This window comes from Lissotriton helveticus, chromosome 4_1 (genome assembly GCF_964261635.1).
Source record: "Lissotriton helveticus chromosome 4_1, aLisHel1.1, whole genome shotgun sequence".
In the NCBI taxonomy this organism is placed as follows: domain Eukaryota; kingdom Metazoa; phylum Chordata; class Amphibia; order Caudata; family Salamandridae; genus Lissotriton; species Lissotriton helveticus.
The window spans coordinates 1321270639-1321292073 of record NC_136063.1 but is presented as its reverse complement, the minus strand read 5'-3'; positions in this window follow the sequence as shown (position 1 = coordinate 1321292073).

Here is a 21435-nt window from a genome sequence, read left to right as displayed (position 1 = left end):
CATGCAGATATATACATGACATGGATGGACCCTTTGTCAGCTGCACGAACTGCCAGCCTGCTCAGCTTCAAATCCCGACACGAGTACTGAAGCATTCAACCCTCAAACTTGCCTCACTCAACTGTCGCTCTCTCCCTAAACATGCGACACAAATCCACCATCTTATAGAAGACTGTGAGATTGACATTCTCTTCCTAACGGAAACGTGGCTCACCCCACACTCTGACTCGGACACAGTGTCAGCCACACCTCAGGGATTCCTCATCCAGTCCCTCCCTCGACCACTTGGCAGAGGGGGAGGCATCGCCATTATTTACCGTGACTCCTTCACCTGCAACGTTAGCGATGCACAAATCCCAGACTCGGAAAGTCTTCAATTCTCAATTAAACTTGACCCTACGAACTCCCTCTCAGGGATTCTAATCTACCGTCCCCCCGGCCACCCCGGCCCTTTTTCCAATGCCCTCCTAGACATGGTAGCAACACAGGCTCACTCCGCCTCGAACTTCATCTTAGTGGGAGACTTGAACATCCACTTTGAAGACACGGCAGACTCTGGAGTAGTCGACCTGATCTCCGAACTAGCGGCCTCGGACCTCCGTCTCATTAACTCAGGAGCCACTCACATCAAAGGCCACCTGCTGGACCCAGTGTTCACCAGCACCCCCGCGATGCAAGAAATAGACTCCATTCCCCTTCCCTGGACGGACCACTTCTTGGTCCTATTCCAACTCCCAGGACCCCTCAAGAAACCTCAGAAACCCCCCTCCTTCATCAAAGGCAGGACCTGGTCCAAACTACCGATTGAAGAATGGGCCAACACCCTGACATCTACCACCCCTACTCTCGACAATATCCCGGACAACGCCGATGGCAACTTCAGAAATTGGATCACGACCTCCCTTGACTCTGTGCTCCCACTCAGAATGCGCGAAGATAAGACCAACAACATCGGCTCTGCTCCGTGGTACACCCCAGAACTCCGCCAGCTCCGCAAAAACTGTAAAAGAGCTGAACGGCTTTGGAGAAAAGACTGGCACAACGCCAGCAAAGAGGCATACCATTCCTCAGTCAAAACCTATAAAACCGCAATCAAGCTCTCCAAAGCCTCTCACTATGACACCCGGATAAAGGAATCATCCAATTCCTCTAGGGAATCTTATCTCATTGTGAAGGAGCTTCTGAAAGTTCCCATCGCTTCCTCGCCCACCACCCCTCAGGTAGATAGAAGTAATGACCTAGCCTCATACTTCAACAACAAAATTGCCCGCATCCTCACATCCCTCCCTCCCCCCAGCTCCCCTTCCCGCAGAAACACTATTCAACCCCCCAATGAGACGGGATTACGTCCCCAACTCGAGACATTCAAGCCGACAACGCCCAACGAGGTGGAAACGACATTGAATAAAATAAAAAGTGGATCTCCTTTAGACCCTGCACCTCTGAGATTCCTCAAAAACGTGGCCCCCGCTATCACCCCTACAATCACGGAGCTTATCAACTGCTCACTTGCTCAAGGATCAGTCCCCCACAGCTGGAAAAAGGCAGTGGTGAAGGCACTTCTTAAAAAACCTCAGCTCGACCCTACTGATATGGCAAACTACCGGCCCATATCACTCCTCCCGGGGATTAGCAAGATCACCGAGAAACTGGTGAATAGTCAACTCTCCAGATTTCTCGAGACTAATAACATTCTGCGGCAATCCCAAACTGGGTTCCGTCCGGGACACGGCACAGACACCGCCCTGCTTGCCGTCATCGAGGAAGCAAGGCGCATTCTAGACTCAGGGGGATCAGTGGCAGTGATCCTCCTGGATCTGAGTGCCGCCTTTGACACGGTCAATCACCGTGTTCTTCTTCACCGACTGACTGAAGCAGGGCTTACCGGGACGGCACTCAAATGGATAGAGTCCTTTCTCACTGAACGTACGTTCCAGGTTTGGGACGGCGAATTCCACTCGGCCACACTCCCACTCTCCAGCGGGGTTCCTCAGGGCTCCTCCCGGAGCCCCACACTCTTTAATGTGTACATGGCCCCCTTGGAAGATGTGGTAACACCATACGGGATAAAAATCGTGAGCTACGCCGACGACACACAATTGGTCGTCTCCCTCTCCCAACTTGACGACCACCCAGACAAATTACCAAACTGTCTTACCGAAATTCACGGGTGGATGTGTGAATCGTCATTAAAACTCAACGGTTCCAAAACCGAGGTGATGCTCATGGGCAAACAATGGGCGACCATCCCCCCGGCAATATGGCCAGACGTGTTCGGGGAAATCCCCACCCCGAAACACGAAATCAAGACCCTCGGAGTCTGGCTAGAACCCGCTCTCTCAATGAAGACCCAAGCGGCCAAAACCGCCGGAACCTGTCTGGGGCTTCTGCGAACTGTTCGCAAAATTCTCCCCCTCCTACCGCCCGTGTCTAGGAAACTAATAGTACAGGGCCTCATACTGTCACGGCTGGACTACAGCAACTTGGTCTACCTAGGTGCGCCGGAAGCCACCTTAGCGAGACTGCAAAGAACCCAGAATGCTGCAGCCCGCCTAATTATGAGCGTACCTCCTAGAGTATCCGCCAAACCCGCCATCAAGGCGCTGCACTGGCTGCCAGTCCGCCAAAGGGTGGAGTTTAAGGCCATGTGCACGGCCCATAAACTAATCAACGGATCGGGACCTGCGATCCTTAGGGGTCTGGTCACCCCCTACACTGCACCAAGGGCCCTACGGTCGGAGAACGAGCACCTGGCCAACATCCCTAAATTCAAAAGAACACGCACTGGAGGCCGACGCTTCTCTGTCAATGCGTCCACCGGTTGGAACTCTCTCCCACGTTCCCTCAGACTGGAACTCAACCACCTGACATTCAGGAAAAAACTTAAAACCCTTCTGTTCCCTAAATAAACCCTCCACCTCTCACCCCCTCAGCAGGACTCAATATTAACAGCGCGGGGATGCCCTCGGGTCACCAGGCGCTATACAAATTGCTAAATAAATAAATAAATAAATAAATGATTCCCACTCCACCTCCCCTCCCCTGAAGCCTAGGTTGATGGTGGATTTCATACCCCGGTGGGCATGCCCACCCTAAGTCGACCTCACAGTCATTGCTAGTCCATGTTTCGGTCATAAATAGCACATCAAGCTCATGAACTTGTATGAGTAGCTGAATTTCTACATTATGTTTTGGAAGTGACCTCACGTTAAGGAGTCCACACATCATTAACCCTTTATCAAGAAATTCTCCAAGAGGAGAAGCTGATAATAAAAAAATCAAGGGTACCTTTGTCAGTATGAGAGTCACGAATCTGCAAAAGGTGCTCCCTGGAATATTTTTTTACATTAGACTCGCCCTTAACAGCTTCCTCAAGTATGATACAAGCAGCATGGCTGGTGCTGAGCGCGACTTTGGCGCGGACAGGCGCAGACGGGCTTGCCACGCCGTCGAGCCCGCTGCGCGCGTCCGCTGCGCGTCCGTACCATCCCCAATTATGTAGCCCTGAGCGAGCAAGTGGCTGCAGGTGTCAGCAACCACTAGAGCGTCGCTCCTACTACCACCAAGAAGGCGGGTCCGCTCTCACGGACGGACCTCGCCAATCTCCAAGTACCCTGGCAGAGAGAACGCCCCCGGCCCTTCAGCAGTGTCAGAGAGCGCCAAATGAGCACAAGGTGAGTTAAAAACAAAAATTACAAACACTGTAAAAACGGTATTTTTTTAAAAACTAGCAGAGAAAAAGATTGTGTAACCGCACGGGTAGCTCCCTCCTGCCGGTTTCAAATAATGCTCAATAAATACTAAATTAATTAACACAATTAAGATCCCTACTAACCTGAAAAACAAATGTTGACGATTAAGATAATTTAAAAAAAAAAACAAATAATATAAAAAAGATAAATTATTGTTCTTAAATGCAAAATTAAATAAAACTTTAAAAATAATATACTTAATGAATACAAAATTAACACAATCAAAAAATAAATAAAGTGATCAACCTCCTGAACCATTAAAAATCAACAAATAATTAAAATAACTAATTGAATAATTTACACAATTATTTATAAATTAAATACAAAGAGTTAGATAAAAACGTATTATAAATTAACAATAATACTTTTCATATTAGAAAATGTCCCACCCTAATCTCCTACAAACCCAATAGCCCAGTACTATCTTAACAATGTCTAATACCTTATGATACTTAAATAAAAAAACAATATTATACTGAAATATATTAGAAACAATATTATAGACAACTATAATTAAAAACATTTAAATAATTAAAAAACAATATTCTTGCCTTCAACATTAATTTCCACAATATTCGTGACGTCACAATATTCTGTCCATGATATTTGTGACCCACAATATTATTGATTTGATATTTTGGTCAAACACTGTGTTATATACACGTTATTGTAGTAAGCAAAGGGGAGAGTGTGAACTCTGGGAAATTGAGAATCTTAGAAACTTAAAACATTGGGACTATAAGATTGATCACAAACTTTTACTGATTCAATGAGAGTATATGTATGTTATAGTAACTTATTGAGCGCAAACAATCACCCGATGGTGTCAAGTCACTAGCTCTGAGTGAGAAAAATATGAGCCCTAATCTTAGTTCTTCATGGGAAAAAGCCAGGTTTTTAGTTCCTCACCAAACATAAGCAAGTTGGGAACAGTCCTAATATGAGGTGTGGGGGAAATAAGTTCCATTCATTAGCCGTAGTATTCACAAACGTTTTTCCTCTCCAATTGGTTTGTTTGAATCTATGACCTACTAATTTCTAGGTACCCTTGGATCATAGGTTTCTCCCTGGACTACACCACCCGGACAGTAAACATAAAACACACTGTATTAGTATTTGTTTGGATTGCCTTTTTCACTGGTCAGAGGGCAGTCAGTCCTTGCAGGGCAATATCAATCTTGTGTACTGTTGAGGGGAGGAGCTACGCTAGCAACCAAGATGGCCGCTTAGGCTCCTGGCTCCGCCGACCTCCGCCCCCTGCCGGATAATCCTGCTACAAATCCTGAACTTACACCCTGCCTCCGGGCGTGTGAACTACCGTGCTATACTTTGGCGCGATCCCGGAACTTTTACTAGCTTGGTGGACGGAGTTATGTTGTGTTTTAGTTTGGGGCCAACACCAGCTTGTGAGCCGGGGACTCGAGTACTGGCCCAGCAGGGTTCCAGTTGAATAACATCGGCCGTGGGTGATCGACAGGGTCCGGTCCTCGGAGATGGAGAACTTTCTTAGCCCTATTTTGACTGTGGTTGTTGATTTGGCTTACAATCGATGGAGGGTTGACGAGGCACGACTGTACTGTGGGCGGAGGTCCCTGACCCGGAGACCCGGCTTGCCATCCCCCGGTGTTCGCCGGGCCGGAGTCTTCGCTTGCGGTACCGGAGCCTGGATTGTGATCTTGGTAAGCCCTCGGTCTCCCTCCGTGACAGTCCGTCCCCAATTGCTGGTTCCCCCGGGCAAGACCGATGTCTCTGGCGGACGCGAACATGGTCGACTCGGGAAAAAAATTTGTGGGACGGACTGAGTCTGAGCCGTCGATACGGACTGTGCTGGCAGCTATCGGGGCACTACATTCCCATGTGGAGTCCATTGTCCAGAAAATGATAGCGGTCACACCCGGACATGGGCATGAGGGACCGGACTCTGTTCAGTTTCAATATCCTGTTTTGCCCCTACCACCCACGGAGGTTCCTGTAACGGCAATGGGCCCTGTGCCACGAGATGTGTCGGAGCTTCATGGCAGTGTGATGGCCGACGACCGTGTACTCGATGCTCTCTATGGATTGCCAAGCCCACCATCGGTGCCTACTGTGTGTGGTTCGACTGGTGCTTCCCTTCCGGATACTTTTGATGGGAACTATCTACGGAATGAAACAGTGTTTTTCCCCTCTCCGACACCTTTACAACGACTGCAGAGACAAAGACGTCTGGAGCTCAAGTCGATGAGGGTCATCGTTGTTGCCGACAGAGTTCCCAATGACTTTAAAACTTTGCCTTGCCTCGGAAGGAACTTTCCTCAACTGTTTCTGCATTTTGACCATCCTGTGGAGGCGACAGCCTGTCCGGAAGGGGCTTGCACGACTGATCGGAAGGGTCAAGGATGAGACTGATTGTTGGGGCTTGGCATCATGGGCTTTCTGAAGCTGGATTCGTTTCCATCGTATTTACGGGTGGTCGGGTGGTGTTTACTGTTTCCCCTGTTTCGTTTTCATATTGCCTCTTGATAGAGTAGTGTGTTTTATTTTGGGGGATTCTTGGTTCTGGCGGGGGCGAGGGGGGACCGGGGGCCCGTACTGAGGTGCCCTCCTCCACATTTACTATATTTAGTATTTAGTTAGATGGGGTGACAGGCACACTGCTAGTTGGGGATAGGCGCAAGCCATACGCAGGGGTGCAGGGTGGGGGGAGGGGTGTTCGTCTTGTTAGTGTTTGTAGTTTTTTGTGTTTGAAATCCTTTAGAATCCTGATATAGGTGGTGTCATTGCGGCGCGCATTTGTGTTTTGGGTGGATGGGTTCTGGTGGGTGTATTATTAGCATACGTTATCCAATTGTCGCGTAATTCATTATTGTATTCGAGATGCGGCTGTAGTCTTGTACCGTTTTATTGTTACACCCTTCCCCCTCCCTCCTACTCTGGACTGCTACTCGATGTTTATCCTGTTTCCTGGGGGGGTAGGGTAGGTGGTTGGCAATTTTCTGATTATCCTGAATGTAATACGGCCGTATACCTGAAGTTGCTTATGAGTATGTTTTATTGATAGTTTTCCGCCCACTATGCCCTGTATGTATATCGTCTATCCTTTCATTTCGCGATGTAAGTCACCGTTATTGTATTCCCCTTTTTTTTGTTTATTCAATAAAAAGATTTGTAAAAAAAAAAAAAATCTTGTGTACTGTTGTTTACCATTGGTCACCCCACACATTTGGCCAGTTGTACTTCAACAAAATTTCAAAGCTAACCCTTGTGTTCAATTTACTCTCCAGGAGTATTGACCCAAGCACTTTAGTTTTACTGATGGAAGTGTTCATGAATCTTTGAACTCAGATTCACTTTAAAACAATGAATCCCTCTCAAACTAGTTAATGTACAGTCAGATCTGTATTTTAACTATGTATTTTATTTACAAGTATCCCAGAAGGAAATTTAAAATAAGAACACACCCAAATATACAGAAAATCCTAGCCCCTTATATGACTGAGAGACAGCTCCACATACAATCTTTGAACTTGTGCTACATGGTGCCAGAGAGCAAACAATTTAAGATTATATGGCCAATATTACTACTCTCGATAACTCTTGTATCTGTAGTCTTTTGTATGGACTTCAGTGAGGCAAAGATAAGAGACAGGTTGTTAAATATTAACTATGACACATTAGGCCTCTATATTCATGTTCTCAAAAAGGCCAGAGGTGCAAGGCTAAACTGCTCAATGGCATTGAGCCTACTTTGCTGAAAATCTGCAAAACAGCGCAAACAAGTAAAGCTCCGATCTAGTGACCAAGTTGAAGCTTTCAGAGTGCCAAAGGCTAATTCTCAACAGTCAAGACTGACGTGTCGAGTTAAATTGGCCACAGGCATCTGGTGGTCACAGAATCAGGGCACTAGGCACAGTCTTAGAAGCACCTGTTAGACAGGTGCCAAAGTTGAAGTTACTGATGGGGTCTCACTGGTTGGAGTTGGCCACCACATTCAATACGCCTATATCCCAAAACTGGTCAGCTGAAGAAAGAATTTTGCATTTAGCCCAGACACGGATGTCATCAGGAGCACACACTGAACCTACCAGTTTTTGTAGTCACAACTCTGGATCTTCTACTTGGGGTCAGAGTTAAAATGCAACTTTAACCTGCAACAACTCTAGAACCATATGTCTAGAAAGATGATGGAAATGTGTCTAGAAACCGACATAGTTAACAGCAAGCTACCGTAAGGACTAAGGTAAATAGCGCCAAGAAACCGCAAGGTGGACGCTGCGCTCTACAAGTATTTTTAAATTAAATTAGAAATTAAATAGCACTTCATCCATTTGTCACTGAAAAAAGCACTGATGTGAGCTCCTGAAATGGCTGGTCGCACTGATAGTGTCAGAATGTTCTCTGCAGGTAATTCACACAGTTGTTTCTTAGGATGGTTCCTAGTGATCTAAGCTGCAAGGCCAGTTCCAGAGCACTCACTGAGAAGAGGTCCTGAGCAAAGGACGTGGGCTGTGGCTACATCCTCCACCAACTTTCCTTTCCCTGATCCTACTAATTGCTACATGTGAACTTGGCCACCTTACTCTGGATTTGGGTAATGGCCTTCTTAAAGTACTCAGTTTGATTGTTGTGCTGTTCACAAATCTGTTCATTTACGGTTAAAAATAATGTTGCTTTGTATTTAATAATTTTATTATTGATCATTTATATAGCCCATTCCAAAAATGCAAATGTCTCTTGACCCCCGCAAGCCAACATAGTTAGGGAATACCTTCTTCTATTTTAGGTACATTTGGATATAGACATGGGTATGCCTACATTTTTTCCTACAGCCAATTGTCATGGCCAAGAATAATAGGACGTTGCCTGCCTGACAGTGGAACCCTGGCACTGTAAGCCAAACACTTTAAAGTGTGTGACTTTTGGTGTCGGGAAATTACAGGGTGCACCTGCCAAGTGGCAATGGTTTCACTGCTGACGTTCAAGTCCCTCACAGCCAGTGGAAACATGTTGCTGAGTTTCAGGCTGTTTAGTTCCAGGACTGAACGAGTGAATCTGGATTGGAGTCAGTGCCTTTTTTGTGCCGGTGCTTGCCGGTGCTTAGCACCGGCACTTATTTATCAGGGCCGGGTCTACAGAACACCACCTGTCTGCAAATGACAGCACGTCATATGGCAACATGAATGTGGCGTAGCTGTAGACTAGTCATGAGTTGCAGTTCAAAAAGCTTTTGAACTGTCTCCCAGGGCACTAGACAGTTTTTTTAATGAATTTACCTGACTGGGCGCATCACACACTGGCCAGACAGTCCGACTCATAATCTATTTACTCAATGAATTAATCCAATATATACAGATCCACACAGTGATTCAGTCATGACGATCCCGATGCGAATTTTGAACTTGCTTTTGTCTAGGCAGCAGCTCTTGCCGGGTGGAGGGACACTGATTGGGCAGGGGGTTGGATTGGGGACTGCAGCGGAAGCTGTGTGGCATGCAGCATGCGTCGAATTTTTTCAAGATGCCACTCCCTGCACGCCCGCCCATACTGCGCTACGAGTTGCAAGCAGTTGAGGTGGTTCGCCCAGCCCCGTCGTCAAGTGTAGGCAGCAGGCCTACGCCGCCTATCAAATAAAGGCATGCAGGCAGGCCGGCCAGTGCCTGGCCACCCACCACTACCAGTAAATGTAAGTACTAGCAGCCATAAGTCACTACCAACTCTGCTAGTTTTTATGGCCAAGTGCTGTCTCTAGTGCCCCGAGCAGAGCCAGTCCGTGTCACCAGAGCAACCTTTGGTGCCAACTTCGACCCCCACACCCCGCCTCCCTCTGAAACTGGGCATTCATTAGTGAACAGGCTTGATGCGGTTCCGCCCCTTGGCACAGCTACCAGCCCATACTCATCCCTTTGCGATTGGCCATAATTTGGTGGGGGTGCTAAGAAACCGGAAGTAATTGCATGGCTGAAATATTTACCACCGTGCCCTTTTAGGAACTTTTCTTTTTCAGTTTGGAAAGCTTTTAGTAAGTGTGAACAGGGCCGGTTCAGAGCGTCTCGCATTTGTAATGGATTGATCGGTGATAAAAATGGCCAAGGAGCTGGCATCCTTCTAAATTACCGCCTACGTCCGTAACCTTTGTTTTACATTGAAGGGGAGCATCTTGGTTTAGAAGAAAATACGATTCCATGGTTATTTTAAATTCATGTATCCTTTAACAGCTTCATGGCCTTTTTGTTCCATAGTTAGGCCCTGTACGCGTCTGGTTTCCTTGGGCGTGGAGGCTCGTGTATGGCGCGACGTGACAGTCACCAGCATGTTAGCTTCGGCTCTAGCTCAGCTCCACATAATGTCAGGCTGGGTTAAGTTAAAGACCCTGAACTGGCCCCTGCCCTTCTTCCAACCTTCTCCTGCCCTGGCCCGGGCCGGGAAGTGGCATTTTACTTTCACATGGTCACGTGCCCCGTGCCCGGCGCCCGAGGCATGATTGCTCAGGGCAGGCCTGAGCAATCATGCCTCCGGCGCCGGGTACCGTGTGCAAGTAAAATGCCACTGCCTGCCCCAGAGAAGGCTGTAAAATGGCAGGAGCCAGTGCAGGGCCTTTAGTTTAACTTAACGTCAGTGGTGCTCCATAGCCACCGTCACTGCTTTAACTGCCAAAGTTGCTAGCGCCTTCCAGCTCCTTCAGGTGCAGAAGCTAACAGACCAGGGGTAGCGCTACGCGGACCATTCCACAGCACTAACACAGAACAGGAACGAAAATCAGGGAAAGAAGTGCGACTGAGCCATCCTCACAATTGACACACTGGTGTGAGTTAAAAACAGATGATGATAGAAACACACACCAGGTACTTATGCACGCCCCCCCCAAATGTACAAGAAAGATGAGTAGTTGTTTTGCTGGGAAGAGATAGTTTCTTCGTTGCATGTAGTAAGTACTGCTGTGCTGTGCCTTTAAAAGTAAAGTGTCTGTCACCGAGAGGGGTTTCATCATGCAGGGTGTGTGTGTGTGTGCATGCATGTGTGTGTGCATGCGTGTGCATGTCTGTGTGTGTAGGGTGCTATTGAATATATTGCGGCTGTGTCCTAGTAAATGTAACGAGTTATGTTTTTGAAGTATCTGTTCCCACTGAGTTTAATGTGCTTCTGCTGAAAAGTGCCTCATATATTGACAATCGGTTCATTAAAAGGAGAAGTAGAGAAAAACGAAAAGACAGTGATAAAGGGAGAAAAAGAATGGGTAAGAGTGTGGTAAAGGGGCGGGGGTTCGGGTGCTGAATGAGAGGCATGAGGTGTAATCAAGACAACGCAGCCATAGTATTCACCACCTCGACCTTTGATAGCACTGACCGCAGGCTTCTGAGAAATCTTTAGCACCGGCACTTATTATTTTACAAATTAAGCACTGGGTCAGACGACTATGTTTCTGCCCCCTGGAAGAGGTATCTGATAAGAAACGAGGACTAACAGTGCAGCAGGTTGTGGAAAGAGCCAATTTTACCGAGGACAAGAATGCTTTAAGGATTTTGGTGGGTGAAGTGATAGGAGGACAGATAGTTTTGGTGTTGAGCTAATGGTATGCTGTGGTGATAGAGGATAAACTTGTGACTGAAAAAGTGGAACCAAGGGTTTTATTTCTGAAGAACAAGAGGGCAAGATGTCAAACGGCAAGAGCAAAGATGCCAAAAGCTGGTCAGAAGCATGGGACATGGAGCAGACCCTGATCCTGTTCTTCTATGTCCTATCATCAGGCCCCCAGGAAAATTGGAAATGGAACAGTGGCAGAGCAAAGCACTATGAGCAGCAGGGAGTCATCAGGCTGGGATTCTTTGGTGCCAACATAGATGAATAACTCAATAGGTATGAATGGACAGTGTATGTTACCCACAGAGATTGCAGGTGTGGAGGAAAGTTGTTGAATGCTTCAAACATAAAAGGATCTAAAGTGGCAATGAGATACTAGCCCCATGACATGATACCCTAGGAACGTTGGCAGGAATTAATGTGCTCTAATTCACCACAGCAACAGGAAAGCACTCACTGGACACATATCTGCCGTCTCCCAGAGTTTTACCGTTAAGGCGAAAAAAACAACGCAATCTTACTGCAAACCGGTCACAAACACATTAGGCTTAACGAATGCTCAATTTGTGTAAACATGCATCCATCATAAAAAGTACGCCTTCCATTCTCTGTATTACAGCGGTCATGTATTTTCAGTCCTGAATTCCTCTGTCCCTTTACAACTAGGTTTGCAGTACATAAATCGTAGGCCACACGTGCCCCCCGACAGCACAATTAAAGGCGGCTGGGCCTTTATATGCCCCCACGCCACCAGAGTAGCAGTACAAGACAAACAATGCCCGAGCCAGCCTCCAATGGGCAGGATTTTTTCCTTGGATGAGTGCAGCGCGAACTCGTTTTGCGTCTGCCTTTGATTCGATGAGAAGCAGCAGCATCGGTTGCCCTGTGGCTGGAAATAAATCCTATTCCCTACTTCACTGGGTAGTCCCCGAGAGGAAGGCGCATACCGCCTCTACTTTCAGTGCTGGGCTGGAACAAGAAACCCACCGGGAGAGGACGGACAGCGGGTCACTACCTCCCAACAACTCCAAAAGAGAAGAGAAAACTTGCACGGAGTAAAAGGTCGTGCTCCTCGCCGGGGGACCGTGGGAACGCGAGGCGCTTGCAGCTGCAGTCGGAGTGCAAGAAAAGGAGGAGCAGAAGGGAGGTGTTTAACTGGAAATAAAACGCATCTGTTCCATGCTCGCAACCCGGGGAAGCCTGGTTCTGGAAGGCACTTGGGAAGGGGACGTACTGTCAGGAACTGAGTTGCACAGTAATGTGCCTGCCTTATGCATTAAGGACTTTGAGTCCCAGAAATCTGTGCGTCAAGGAGGCGGGGACTATATAACCATCCTCAACCTGGAAGTTGGGTTGTATTGGATTTTGATACCTGTACGTTTGCGGTGCGGCTGCCCGCAAGCATTTGGTGCTCTGTGGTGCTTCGCGGGTTCCGCTGAAGACACGGACGCCCCTAGGTGTTATTCCCGGAACTGGAGAGGCGCGGTCCATTGCCGTGCAAGATCGTGGATGAGTGTATCGGCTGATGCACTCCGAGTGTTCTGTGGTGCTTCGCTGTCTTAGTTCGCGAAGACACAGACACTCGTTGGCAGGAACCTTGATTACCAAAGGAGGAGATTCCTTGGTTGTTTCCAGGTGTATGGATTGAAGTCACAGTCGGAACACGAGCATTCTGAATTGTTTGTTTTTGCAATTTTTGGATAGTCGCAGAAGGATCGTAGACTCCAGTGATTGGGGGGAACGTCATGGTGTTAAGAGAGTCCCTGGTACGGTGACTCTTTGTTTGCATAACATTGCTTTCTTATGGTTTTCTTTGGGCTTTGATGCTGGTAACTGCGGAGAACAGTCTTTGGTTTCTGTGACGTAACAGAAAGGAGATTGGTCCTGAACTGTGTACTGACCTTGCTGAGGAGATCTCTTCGCTTTGTGGGGAGGCTGACCATTCCTTTTAGGTCTCCTGGTGTGTGTTCTGGTATGTAGATGGAAATGACTACATGGAGGAGGGATAGGAATAGGAAGCAGAAAGGGTGTGTAATATGTGCTTGTGTCTTTGTAGGCTCTACCGCAAGTTGTTCCACACTAAAGAGACCCTATGGTGACCCTCATTCATTCCACATCACGGTGTTCTCAGCAAGGTACGAGGTGTACCATCAGGGAGAATATAGCGAAAAGAGAAGTGGCCTATGCCTTATTAACGGGTTGTCCTTTGTCTTTCAAATTGCCTCAACCCGCGCAGCATCATCCCGGCCCCTCCTTTTTTCCCTCACCTGATCGCCTCTAAGCTCTGGGTACCAACTGAACCGAGCTTGGGGAGATCTGGAGGTGGACCCCTTGAGCATCACCCGGATCCCGAAAAGCATCGAGAGACCCTGACAGAAATCACTCTCTGCTTTTGCACTGCCAGCAGTTGGGGATGTGCATTCACTCTAGACAGTCACAAGGGGGATTGAGGTGTGTCCTGCCTTGCCTGGGTGACTTATCGATAGGCTGAATAGACCTAGTCTGCATTTAGAGTGGTGGGAGGAGTTTTCACTAGCACCTGAATAGGCTGTGTCTGCTCTGCACAATGCTGTCTCCACCTCCTGTAGTGAAGCTAGACCAGGGAGGACAGAACTGTTTTTTTACTGAGCTCTGAGACTCTTGTAACAAAGACTACAAAGAGAAAATGGGGTATAAATATTAGACCTGAAACCCGGGAACTTTAGATCACGTCTAGAATCAAGAGGAACCTCTGCCAAGGTGAAGAGCTGTGAGGAGGAGTACTGCCTGGAGTGTGTTGCTTGTATTTACTTGTGTGTTGCTTTGCTGGGTTGGCCTGCAGTTGCTGCTTCTGCCAAGGAAAGAACAAAGACTAGAACTTTGCTGTGAACCTGCTTGTGAAGAATCGCCAAGGGCTTGTGTGTGCTTGCCTCCTGTTCTGAAGTCTCAAGGACACAAAGACTTCACCAACAGCCTCATTGAACTCCACTGCTGGGAGTTCTGACCTGCCAGGGAGTGTCTGTTCCAGTTCTGAGCCTCTGGAGGTTGTGCCTGTTGCTGGAAGGAGAAAAAGCTTGAAGGAAGCAAAGAAATTGACGCCCTTCCAGCGCCTGTGTTTTTGATGCAGACAAAGAATGTCCACACTCCGCCGATGTGCTGCCGAAGAATCAACGCAGCACCTGCCTGCAGCAGAAAAATCTGCTGCACGCCGAGTCCCGTGCACCGACCTCTGAAGTCCAAGATCATCGCACCGACTCCAAAGCAGGCCCTGCTGTGCGGCTAAAAGGATTGATGCATCGTGGGACCATGGCTAAAGAAATTGATACAGCGCCTATGTGCCTTTGTATCGACCTCCAGCATATCCCGGATGTCCACGCTTCACACCTGTGCGGCAAGTTTTCTGAAGCATCAACCATAGACCAAAACCGTCTTAAAATTGACGCATCACTTTCCCCTACATTCGGGATTCAACGCTTCACTTCTCCTGCATGCAGCAGAACTGTTGCAACTCCTCTCCAAGGATTCAGGAATGGACGCATCACTGTGTTTTAAATGCTCCCCTTCTCTGCAGCTGTTTGGCCTTTATGGATTTCGACTCATTTGAGGTACTTTGTGTAAAAGTCATGCATCCATAGTTTTCTATGGACAGAATTGATTGAAACTTTTTAAAAGTCATATTTTGAATTGTGTATGTTAGAATTTAGTTGTTTTGGTCTTGTTTTATTTAGATAAGGACACTGGTGTGGTGTCCATTTGTAGTGTTTTCACTGTGTTACTGTGTGTCTGGGTGCCAATACTTTACACATTGCCTTTGGGATAAGTCTGTCTGCTCGTGCCAAGATACTAAGGGGGTGAGCAGGGGTTATCTAAAGTGTGACACTCCCTTATCCTGACTAGAAGCAAGGGTTCCTACTTGGACAAAGGTCCATACCTCTGCATTCAGAGAGTCCCATTTCTAATAGACACCTACTCTGTGGACCTTGGCACATGCATGAAACTCAAGAGGGTCATGCATGTAAATCGCTTTAATCCCTATAATGACAGCGCTGATGGGACCATGCTGGGTGTTACAGATGAGGGACAGGAGGCAGAGAGTGAACCTCTCCCTGCTCTCTTCTCTCACAACCCTAAAAGGGGTCAGTTGGTGGGGTGGTCTTTTCAGACACACTCACTGACCAACAGCAGACTAATTGCAGCCAAGTGCTTAATCAGTTTGGTGAGCTCTTTCTTTGACCCCTGGTCAGACAAGCTAGTGTACACATGATGTGGACACTGGTGACAGCTTACCTTTCAAAAATAAAATCTACAGGCAGTCTGATCATGTCAAAGAAACATCAAATCTGAAGTAAGCAACATGCTGGAATTGGGTGTCATTGAATCCTCAGAGAGCGCCTGGTCCAGCCCAGTTGTGTTAGTCCCCAACCCTCTTTCCTAGGGTGGAAAGAAAGAAATTAGGTTTTGTGTGGACTAAAGGGGCCTCAATGTAGTCACAAAAACTGATGCACATCCAATTCCTATGGCTGAAGAATTGATTGACAAGTTAGTGGCGGCCAAATATCTGAGTACTTTTTGATCTAACATCAGGGTAGTGGCCCCTGAAGCCAAAGAAAAATCTGCATTCTCGAACCCAGATGAGCACTTTCAGTGATGCCCTTTGGATTAAAGAATGCCCCTGACACCTTCCAGAGGTTGGTGAATAAATTACTTGCTGGATAGGGATCCTATAGTGCAGCTTATCTTGATGATATTGCTGACTTTAGCTCCACCTGGTAGGATCACCTGATCCACCTCGGAAATGTAGCTGAGGCTCTGCAAGGTGAGCAAGTGCCAGATAGGGCAGGGCTCTGTTGTATACTTGGGCCACCTTGTAGGTGGAGGCCAAGTTCAACCCTTACAACCCCAGGTCCATACAATTGTAGACTGGGTAGCTCCAACCACCCAGACTAAAGTCAGAGCATTCGTTGGCTTGACTGGGTACTATAAGAGGTTTGCGCAGGGAAATGGGTCCATCGTGACCCCGTTCACAGATCTGACCTCTAAGAAAATGCTCTAAAATGTAATCTGGACAGTGAGCTGTCAAAAGGATTTTATTTTGAACTGTAAATACACTGGGCTCCTGCTAACCAGCTTTACAGTGCCATATCTCTTTCCCTAAAACTGTACCACGATTGGCACAACTTCAGTCACCCCTATAAGTCTCTAGTAAATAGTGACCCTGGTACCTAGGGCATGGATACTAAAGAGGGTCTTTCGGGGCTGCAGCACTGATTGTGCCACCCCAGGGCCCCTAATCAAAACTATGGTGCAAGAAAATCTGAAGAATTGACTTGGCACATACCCCTGTGTGCCATGCCTCTCATGCACTGCATAAAGTATAGGTAAGGTACGAAAACTTCAGGCCTTCAGCCCTAAGGCAGGGTGCACCATATTTTATATGTGGGCATATCTGCATGAGCAGATAGGCCCCTACAATTTCCATTCTATTCTGTGAGGTTGCACGTGAACAGGTGAACCATAAAGAGTACAAGGGCTGGATAATCATCAATACGAGTTATCTAGCTCCATGATGACTTCACTGATTTCTAAGCTGTTTGGTACCGAACACCTTATCTTAATACATCCTCACTAATGCCAGTGTTGGATTTATTAATACATTCACACAGGAGACCCTTTTAGAGGGTCCCCTAAAACCTAACCAAACCCTAGTGGGTTCTCTGGCCGGTTTTCATCAGCCTGCCACCACCAGACATGTTTCTGACCTCGGGGTGAAAGCCAGCGCTCCCAGAGGACATAAACAATACCTGCTCTGGGCGTTGGTGCTTCACACTTCCTCCAGGACAGAATGGTCTTCATGTGTGGGAAGCTTCAAAGGCGATGCCACCTTTGAACTTTAACCCCGGAACCACAGATAGTGGGGGAGGCCAAGCCCCCTTTCCTGCTCCACTTTTGGTGGGAGGAAAGGTGGGACAATTAGTTAGATGAGGAGGAGGGTCCCCCTCCGCTTGCACCACCCCTAGGGTGGGGCAGATGAGGTGAACCCTTCGCCTGAAAGTCCACCATCTTGAGATGGTGAGAAAACCTCCAAACAGGACTAGGATACTGCCTCTTCCCATAGGAAGTATTCACTTGTGGGTGTAGACACCCTAAAGGTAAGTAGCCCATTAGCTACTATCTGTCTCTCCTTGTCACACTCATAAATTAAATATTTAGGTGGCTCCCGGAGAGCTTGACTTCAGATTTCATTGACCAAAAGAACACATAGGAAGAAGATGTTATCCTGAACCAAGAACTGAGCCCTGCTGCAGAAGAAACTGGAGCCAAACAATGCCAACTGCGAAAAGTTTCAACCACTGTGGTCTTCCATCCCTACTTGAAAACTGTGCATCCACCAAGAACCCCAGAGCCCTGCCAGCCTTCGCCAATTGCCTGGGAGCTCCCTTTGGACTAGTGGTACTAGTCCCTGTCAAACTGCTGGTAAAGACCGCCATGATATGAACACTGGCACGGATCGTGTCAACGGAATTCACCTCATCACCCAAAAGTTGCAGCAGCCAAGGCCTGTTGGTCACCAGGCTGGTAACCGACCCCTTCAATGCATTCACCATCCTGAGGGATCCTCACAGTATCTGCGACTGATGCTGAAAACTGCCCCGCTTCTGTGAACATGTACCCGCCTTCTGATGGCTCCGACAGCGTGAAAGCAGCAACTTGGGCACGACCGCACCGACCACAATGTCCTGCCCTCTCCACACCTGTAGCTGACAGTCACCGGTCATGAACAACTTCTTCATCCCAAGTTCTCCAGAACCTTCGACGCAGGTAACTAAGAACTGCCTGCTGCACCTGAGCCTTGGGACTTCCAAAACTCTAACTCCCTTGGCATAGAATTTTCCCTGAACTGTGGGCGACCGTTATACCTCACAGTTCCATTGCGGTGTGTTGCTTCCATCGACCATGATGGTAAATGTGTAGGCGGTACCCCGCTATCTAACCCTATTCTTTTTTTCCCCTTTACTAAGATAATCTCTGCCTGATGGTATTGACTGCTGTTCCTTAAAACCTGTAAGCATTTGTGTCTTGAACTGCATTTGGTTAAACAATTGACATACAGAGCATTTATTCACTCTTGAACGAAGTTGTTGGTTTCTAAAATATATACATTGATACAATTTTATTTTTCCAAATTGGTCTCAGATTTATTCTTGAGTGTGTGTCTCATTTATTGCCTCTGTGGGTGACAACAAATGCTTAGGACTACCCTTTAAGAAGCCTAACTGCTCGCCCACAGTACCACAAAAAGAGCATTAGAATTATTTGCTTATACATCTGCATACCTATTGGGGGTCCACTGGACTCTCTGCACAGCGTACTTCATTTTAGTGCACCCAGGCAAACACCGATACAACCTCTGAAACACCCATGAACACACCAATACAGGCACTCACACACCCAGGCACACAAGATGCAGACACTGAGGTACCCACTTATACACTGTATTTAGGCTGGCATTTCACTTGTAAAAAAACAGAGAAATTGAGCCATGAGCTAACTATAACTCGCGCCCCCGCAATGCACTGCTGATGAGATCACATAATACATCACTGATGAAATGGTGAGTGACATCACTGATGACATCTCAAATGACATCTCAAATGACATCACTGATGACATCATCCACATAATCCCTGATGTACCTACTCACACCCTAATATAACCTATCATACACCCACTGTAAAATACAGACTACTATTCTGAAACCATAGGCACGCCAACACCAGTTCATACATACCCACTCACTGATTCATAGGTCTACTCACACATCTACTCACTCACCCATACAGCCACTCATGCACGCAGTCATTCACCAATACAGTCACTGATATGCACTCATACAGCCTTAACAGAGACTCACATACTGCCACCTAGTCACTCACCCAAAGAGTCAATCACACTGCCATTTACTCACCTATACAGTTATACACACACCACCTCACTTATTCATACAGATAAGAACACATGCCTACTCTCTTATACGAATCCCTAACAGAAGCACCCACTCATCCATACAGCCACTCTCATAATTAATCACTCTCACATACAGTCACTTATATACTCCAACACTCATATATATTGCCTTCCACATATGCAGTTACTCACCCATATACCACAGAGACATCCATTCACTCAATGACAGAGCCATATGCACACACACTCACCCATACAGCCCCTTGCAGATGCAGTCATGAACCCATACAACCAATCAATAACCCATATAGACACTCATGTAGCTACTCACCAACCCATGCAGCTACTTGCACACCAACTGACAGACTGATACAGACATTCACACAGATTAGTCACTCTCCCATACATTCACTGCAACGCGTATTATCACTCAATTATTCAGTCACTAAATCATCCATACAGACGCTCATACACGATTCATTCTTCAACACACCTTGGCATACATATATATATATATATATATATGTATATATATATATATATATTCACTGAAAAAACCATAGGTTATAGACCATATATAGTTAGGAATTAGCATTTAAAAAACCTTATTTTACTCACACAAAACCATTGAAATTCCATATATAGTTAGTTGCACTAACTATATATCGCGCACCCGCAATCCACTGCTGATCATGTCACATATTACATCATTCATGACATGGTCAGTGACATCACTGATGACATCACTGATGACATCTCAAATGACATCACTGATGACATCACTGATGACATCTCATTTGACATTACTGATCACATCACTGATGACATCATTCATGTGATAACACGATGAACCTCTTCAGACTCTAATATAACCTTAGATACACTCAGTGTAAACAGACACTCACAGACTGTCACTCATCCATGAAGTTACACACACACCTAGTCAGTCATGCTAAGAATCAATCACACCTCCATTTTCTCAACTATACAGTTATACACACCTCACTTATTCAAACACATACTAACACATATTTACTCTCTTATACAATCCCGGATACAAGTTCACAATGATCCATACAGCCACTCACACATTCACTGGCTCTTATGCACAGTTATTTATATATGTCAACTCTCACATGTACTGTGTTTTACATATGTACTTACTTTGACATGTAGCACTGAGATATCCATTCACTCACCAATACACTCATGCACACAGTCAACTGCCCATGTAGCTGTTTCCACATGCACTCTTGAACTCATACACCTAGTGAATCAACTGCTCACACATCTATGCACAGAGTCACACACCTCCCAGCCACCCCTACACAAACTCAATCTCCCATACAAATACTTGGGCAACCAATCAATAACACATATAGCCTCTCGTATAGCTAATGATCAACACATGCAGCAGTTTATATCACAACAGACATAATAATGCACAAATTAAGACAGTTTAGTCACTAACCCATGCATTCAGTGAGACACATTTAATCACTCACTCATACAGTCAGTCACGCACCTACTAAATCCTTCATCCAGACACTTATACATCCACTCATTCTTCAATATGTAAGACATATTTTAACTTTACAGAAACATACAGTCACTGGATGTTGTCATCAGTGATGTCATCAGTGATGTCATTTGAGATGTCATCAGTGATGTCATTAGTGATGTCACTGACCATGTCATGAATGATGTAATATGTGACATGATCAGCAGTGGATTGCGGGTGCGCGATATATAGTTAGTGCAACTAACTATATATGGAATTTCAATGGTTTTGTGTGAGTAAAATAAGGTTTTTTAAATGCTAATTCCTAACTATATATGGTCTATAACCTATGGTTTTTTCAGTGAATTTTCAAGGTTTTGTAAATGCTAATTCCTAACTATATATGGTCTATAACCTATGGTTTTTTCAGTGAATTTCAATGGTTTTTTAATAGCAAATATCATAAACTGTCGAATGTCAAGTACGTGGTAAGTAAAAACATTTTCGTGTTTATTCACACTGATCTGCTTTGAATGCTGCTCCCCACCCCTCATTTCTATTAGGAGTACTCTCTCTTTGCAGATAGTGAAGGGTAGTTAACGCAGGCCTTTGCCCCCGTTGTAATCCGTCGTGCCTGCTTCTCTCTCCATTTGATTGATTGTTCTCTTTGGTTCATTCTCT